The sequence below is a fragment of the Elephantulus edwardii genome, unplaced genomic scaffold (genome assembly GCF_000299155.1).
Source record: "Elephantulus edwardii isolate Elephantulus edwardi_28Jun2011 unplaced genomic scaffold, EleEdw1.0 scaffold00004, whole genome shotgun sequence".
Lineage (NCBI taxonomy): Eukaryota > Metazoa > Chordata > Mammalia > Macroscelidea > Macroscelididae > Elephantulus > Elephantulus edwardii.
Window position 1 is genome coordinate 17247476 of NW_006399754.1, and position 6483 is coordinate 17253958.

A 6483-nucleotide genomic window follows, 5' to 3' on the forward strand; every position below is an offset into this window, starting at 1 on the left:
GCAATGGAGGCCCACAATGAGGTGGAATTGACTCAGTGGCAATGGGTTTGGCGGGTTTTAAAAAACTTTTGAGTGAAAATATTTGAGTGAAAATTTGCAAATCATATCAGGTTTTCATATACTAATAAATAGACAATTTATTTTACAACATTAATTATCACTGAAAATGTCATTAATTTCAATGTCTAATCAACTTGATGATGATTATTTTGGGTTTAGTGGACGTTTAGGGTTGTGAGACTTTTGTAGCGTATCTTCCAGAACTTTTCATTGACTTGGTTTTGTCTACCATCAAGTAATCATTTGCCCTAACTCATGGCAGTCCGTCCCTTGCACAACACAACAGTGTCATCTGCAGCAGTTTTTCTGACCGAATTTCCAAAGTACAAAGATTTTATTTTTTAGTCAGTCTTAATCTAGAGGCCACGCAGAAATCAGTTCAGCATCACAGAAACATACAAGTCTCCTGAGTAGTGGCTAGCCCTGAGATGCGCTGGTCAAGAATTGAAACTGGTATGCCTAGAAAGAAAGAAAGAATTCTACCACCGAGCCCTCAAGTACCCTCTTCATTGTGTCCACTACCTCAGGAACACTTGAGCGTTTGCTACCTGACTCACTGAAAGGTGTATCTTCAATAAAATTATGGTGCCAAACGCATTCTGCATTGTAGATACAAAAGTGACTCATAATAAGAGACGGAACACATGACTTTGTTTTCTATAACCTCAAATATTGAAATACCATTGCTCCAAAGTCCCTTTTCTCCTTTTTATTTGAATGAAAATTTACAAATTATATTGATGTTTTTTCATTCAATCACTCATACATATTTTGTTTTATAACATTTATTACAGTTGACTAATGTAATTAATTTATTACAATGTCTGATTAACCCCTTATTGTATACTGTCTTTCCCTATTTCATAAAGCTTATCTATGAACTTTTATTCCCCTTTCCTTCTCTCTACACCTGATCCAAACCATGGTCTTTTCAGTTACTTGCTGTGCATCTGAGAGCTGGCCAGTGACTAAAGATGACAGCACTCTAACGTCCTGAAGAGCAATGATGTCAGTTTAAAGACCAAGGTGTGCCTCATTCAAGCCATGGTTTTTCAGTCACCTGCTATCATCTGAGAACTGGACGATGAATAAGTAGAACAGAAGAACTGATGCCTTCAAGTTGTGGTGTTGGAGAAGAGTACTGAATATCCCACATACCGCCAAGAAGATAAACAGGTCTGTCTTAGAGAAGGGGCCACCAAAGGGCTACTTGGAGGCAAGGATGGTGAAGCTTCATCTCGCATACTTTGGGCATGATGTCAAGAAAGGCTCTCCCTTGGAGAGGGACATCAGGCTAGGGAAGGCAGAAGGTCAGCATAAGAGAGGAAGACTGGGAACCAGATGGAGATACAGTGGCTGCAGCAGTGGACTCAACTGGAGGAGGAGGAGGATGGTGCAGGATAGGACAGGGTGTGGAACTGTTGTTCATGTGTCACTGTGAGTCATATGCAACTTGATGGCACCTAACAACAACAACAACTGTGCTTAGTAAAGCTTTTAACCTGGTTCAATATTTATTTTCCATACACTTGGAAAAAAGCATTGGTATTTTATGTTCACTGAAGATTTGAGCACAAAACCATCTCAGGGGTGCTTCCAAACATTTTGAGGAGAGAACTGCAAATAGTGCCTGACAGTCCCTCAGCTCCAGTTTCCTGGGGTGTGACAGCCCCCCCATACGGGTCACGTTGTGGTCTCTGCGTGCTGGTGACACATCATTCCTGAGTTGATTTCCTCTGCACACGTAACCGATCAGCAGGCTGAAACCTGTGTGTCTTCTAGTCTGTATGGTGAACACGAGCTTGTCCGTCACCCCGCATTGTGCCTCTTCTAAGTACAGCTGCCATATTATCTCCAAACAGCTTTTTGTACAAGTACTTCTCAGGCGAAGTAATCTTTCATCATTGAGCCCACTATTTCCTGAGCACAAGAAGAGACATTCATCTTGTTGCTAATGAATAATTAATTTTAAAAATGTGTATTATGACACAATAGAAAAAAAAGAAAAGGAAAAGGCAAACTGGACAATGGGACTAAATGTCCCCTCTTCAAATTGACTCCTATATAGTTCTTCCAATGTCATCCCAAACACAGATAACTTTTCTTTTGTGAATTGTTCTCCTCAATGATTTATATGTGTCGTGTTATCTGAGGCCCTCTCTAGGTCCTGGTGGATTTAGCCAGCCATCAGCTGCATAATTGTTAATTTTAACACTATAAATGATTCTGATGCAGAAGAGATAATGTATTGGTGGAAGAATTAATTGAAATGTATCTCCCCATCACAGCACTCCCCACTTCTGGTTTCATACACACACATGCACACGCACACACACATTATACTTTAGATTTAAGGTTCAAATGCATTGACTTCTTTGCCATTCATGAAGCTTTAGGTCTCATTGTAAATGGAAAAGTTAATTGTTTCTAACATTCATGATGGTTTTCACCCTGAGAACAGTCTCGGGGACTGAACAGGTCATGGTCTGATGCACATTTTTCATAGGCACGACAGGTTGGGGAAGGTGGTTAGGGGAAAGGGAATGAGAGAAAGAGGAGGAACGAGGGACGCCAAGAAGAAATAAAATAATATGAGTCATTTATACTGAATTTGTAATCTTCAGCTAAACTGCTCAACACCGATTACAATTCTGTAGATTTTCTGGGCAGCTGAGGAAAGTCGTATAAGCTAAGAAAAGCAATGCTCCAGCCCTAAGAATGTGGATGTACATGAGGGATGATCTAGACCTTCAGACACACTGGTAACAATTGCAAGGGTCAGTAAGACAGCAAACAACAAACACTGGTGAGTGTGTAGAAAAACTGGAGCTCTCATACACTACTGTTGTTATTGTCATTCGCTATTGAGATGACTACAATCTTGGCAACCCCATGAACTCTGCTCTGAACTTGGCTTCACGCTGTGCCATCCTCACTCTCTCCAGCACACTTGAACTCATCGTTACAGTCACCTTGTCAATCCATCTCATTGAGGATCTTCCTTTCTTAGGCTGACCTGCCATCTTTCTAAGCTTGATGTCCTTCTCCAGGCACTGACCCCTCCCAGCAACACACCTAAAGTGTGTGAGAGAAAGCGTCACTGTCCTCGCCTCCAAGGAAGACTCTGATTTCACTTCCTATGAAGTCAGACTTCTTTGTTCTCTTGGCAGTCCATGTTGTTGTTATTAAGTGCTATCGAGTTGCCTGTAACTCATAGCGACCCTATGTACAACAGCCCTAAACCCTGCTCTATCCTGTGCCAATCTCACTGTCTCTGACACACCAACCCCCATTACCCCAGTCACTGAATCAATCCACTCATAGAGGGTCTTCCTTTCCTGGGCTGTCCCTCCACCCTCCCAAGCATGATGTCCCTCTCCAAGGACCTGTCCCTCCTTACAACATGCCCAAAGTATGTTAGACAATGTTCAGAATCTTTGCCTCAAAGGAACAGCCTGGTTTAAGCCTGTCTAGGTTAAACCTGTTCATTCTCTTAGCAGTCCATGGTATATTCAGTACTCTTCTCCAGCACCACAGCTAAAAGCTATCAAATCTCCTTCTATCCTCCCTAGTCATTGTCCAGCTCTCTGATGCATAACAAGTGATTGCAAAGACCATGGCCTGTTTCAGGTGCACCTTAGTCTCCAGAGTGACACCATTGCTCTTCAGAACCTTGGCGAGGTCCCTAACAGCAGACTTCCCTATAACCATATGTCTTTTAATTTCCTGGCTGATGGTGCCAAGAGTGTTGGCTGTGGAGCCAAGCAAACTAAAGCTGTTTAACAATCTCAATCTCTTCATCATCCATCTTGATGCTGCCAATTGGTCCAGTGGTGAGAATCTTTGTCTTCTTGATATTGAGCCTCAATCCATATTGAAGGCTGCAGTCCTTGACCTTCTGCAGCAAGTGCTTCAGGTCCGCCTCAGATTCAGCAAGCAGGGTTGTGTCATCTGCATGGCGCAGATTGTTGATGAATCTTCCACCAATCCTGATGCCACATTTCTCCTCATACAGCCCATATTCAATATTCTTCTCCAACACTATGACTCAAGGCATCAATTCTGCTTCTTCTTTAGTCATTGTCCATCTTTCAGATGCATAGCAAGTAATTGAAAAGACTATGGTTTAAGATCAGCTGCACTGGTGATGATGTGAAATAGTGCAACCACCATGGAAAGCAGTTTGCAACCTCCTTAGAAAGTGGGGAGAAGAAATACCATTTTTTAGCACAAGCCCACTGTTAGGTATATATTAATAAACTGACATACGCATACCCTGTTTAGTATCACATTATTCATAACAGTAAAGAGTTAGCAACAACCAAAGTATCTATCAGCTGATAAATGACTAAATAAACTAGGGTGCATTCATACAATGGAGTATTATGCAACACTAATCAACAATAAAAATTTCAGAAAACACTGCATAGCATGGATGTATCTAAAGGGCATTATGCTAAGTGAAGTAAATCACAAAAGGATTACTATAGTATAAAACTACTATTATAAAAAGCTAAGGACAGGTCTATACACAGAATCATTCTTGGATCAGGTGCACCTTAGTCTCTAGGCTGACATTGTTGCTCCTTAGCACTCTATAGAGACATTCCCTGACAGCAGAAGTTCCCAAAGCAAGGGATAACCAAACTGTTAATTTAGTTTTCATTTCTTAAAAATAACTTGTTTACCCTGACACTGATTCTGCTACCAACAAGAGGGATAAATGAAAATCAGGGAAGGAAGGGAGAAGTGAAAAACATTTTATTAACTATTTCATTGTTTGGTGAACTTTTGTTCTTCCCTATTCATTGAGCTCTTCCTTAGAGAGGAAGATCATGCTTGGAAATGTCAGAGGAGAGGAAGATCCTCATTGGGTTGAACTGACACAGTGACTACAGCAATGGGTTTAAGCATGTCAGAGAAAATGAAGACGACACAAAATCATACGGCATTCAGATCTGTTGTTCTTAAGGTCACTATGAGCTGTATATAGCAACAACATTCACTGGTATATTATCAATCACGTCTATTTATATTCTCAATAATTGGGTAAACTTATTGTGCTTTTTGTAAGTTTTTAAAAGTTCATAATACTTTGCCTAAAAGTGTTTGTGATTATTTACAATAATCCTAAACATAAAAAGAGTTGTTTTTAATTTTAAAAATTCAGTAGTGGCATCTGCTTCCTAAACAACATGCCTCTGGAAACTCTGGGAACTATGACACTAGCTATAGAAAGACTTCAGGTCTTTTGTTCATTGGGTTACTATGACTTGTGCTCAACTCGACGGCAATCAATAACAATGGTGTTTTTCGCTATTTAGTGACTTTGTAAGTAACAAATAGAATCTGGTATTTAGTGCTTTTTTTGTTGTCATGTATTGTCAAATTGGAACCAACTCATAGCTGATCCTCCAGTAAATTTTCAGAAGCAATAAATCGCACCAGAGGAGAGTATCCATCTCTCTCCCTCACAGCAGCTGGTGGATTTGAACCATATGCCTCTGGGTTGGCAATGCAACTTCTTACCAGTAAGACACCACACCTCTGAGCCGTTTCCAATTCACAGCAACCACCGGATAAAAGGCTGTCTGGTACTGCACCTTCGTGACGACTGTTGCTATACAGGAGCCCAGTGTCGTAACCACTGTCCGCCTCATTGGGGGTCTTTCTCTGATCACTTGACTCTCTGTTTCACTGAGCTTGATTTCATTCTCAAGGAATTGATTCCTTCTGCAGCTCCATCTCAGTATTCTTGTTTCTAGGACATATTCTGGCCGTACTGCTTCCAAGACAGATTTTTTTTTAATGCTGCTGGAAGTACATGGTATATTTAGTATTATTTTTAAAAAAAACAACAACAAAACAACTCATATAGGGCTGGTTCCAATTGTATTTTTGTCAAATATTCTTCTAGGTGGTACAGCACTGGTCTGTTCATTGCTGTATAGAGGTAACTTGTGGTTGCTGTGATGCTGAACACTGGGACATCGATGTGCCAGATGTGATAATGATTACCCATGGTGGACAGTATTTGCTGGAGCTCTTTGATTAAAACAAGCTTGGAAGCAGGAGTGGCATCCACTTCTGAAATAGTTTGCCTCTAGAAACTCTATGAACAGTGTTCAGGCGTTTTCTTTATAGGGTCGCTATGAGTTGTCTACGACTTGAAGGCTCCTAACAACAACAACAGCAACAGTTTAAATACATTAATCCTTCTTTCGTTGTCTACTTATCATCGAGTTTTCACATGTACATAAGATGACACTCAATAGTGGTGCAAAAATTTCACAATACCAACTGTGTATATTTAGGGAATTCATGTGGGCTACTGCTGAAGATCATCCAAAAACGATTAGAACAGCACATCAGCAGAGAACTGCCGGAAGTCCAGGCTGGGTTTAGAAGGGGTCGTGGTACTAG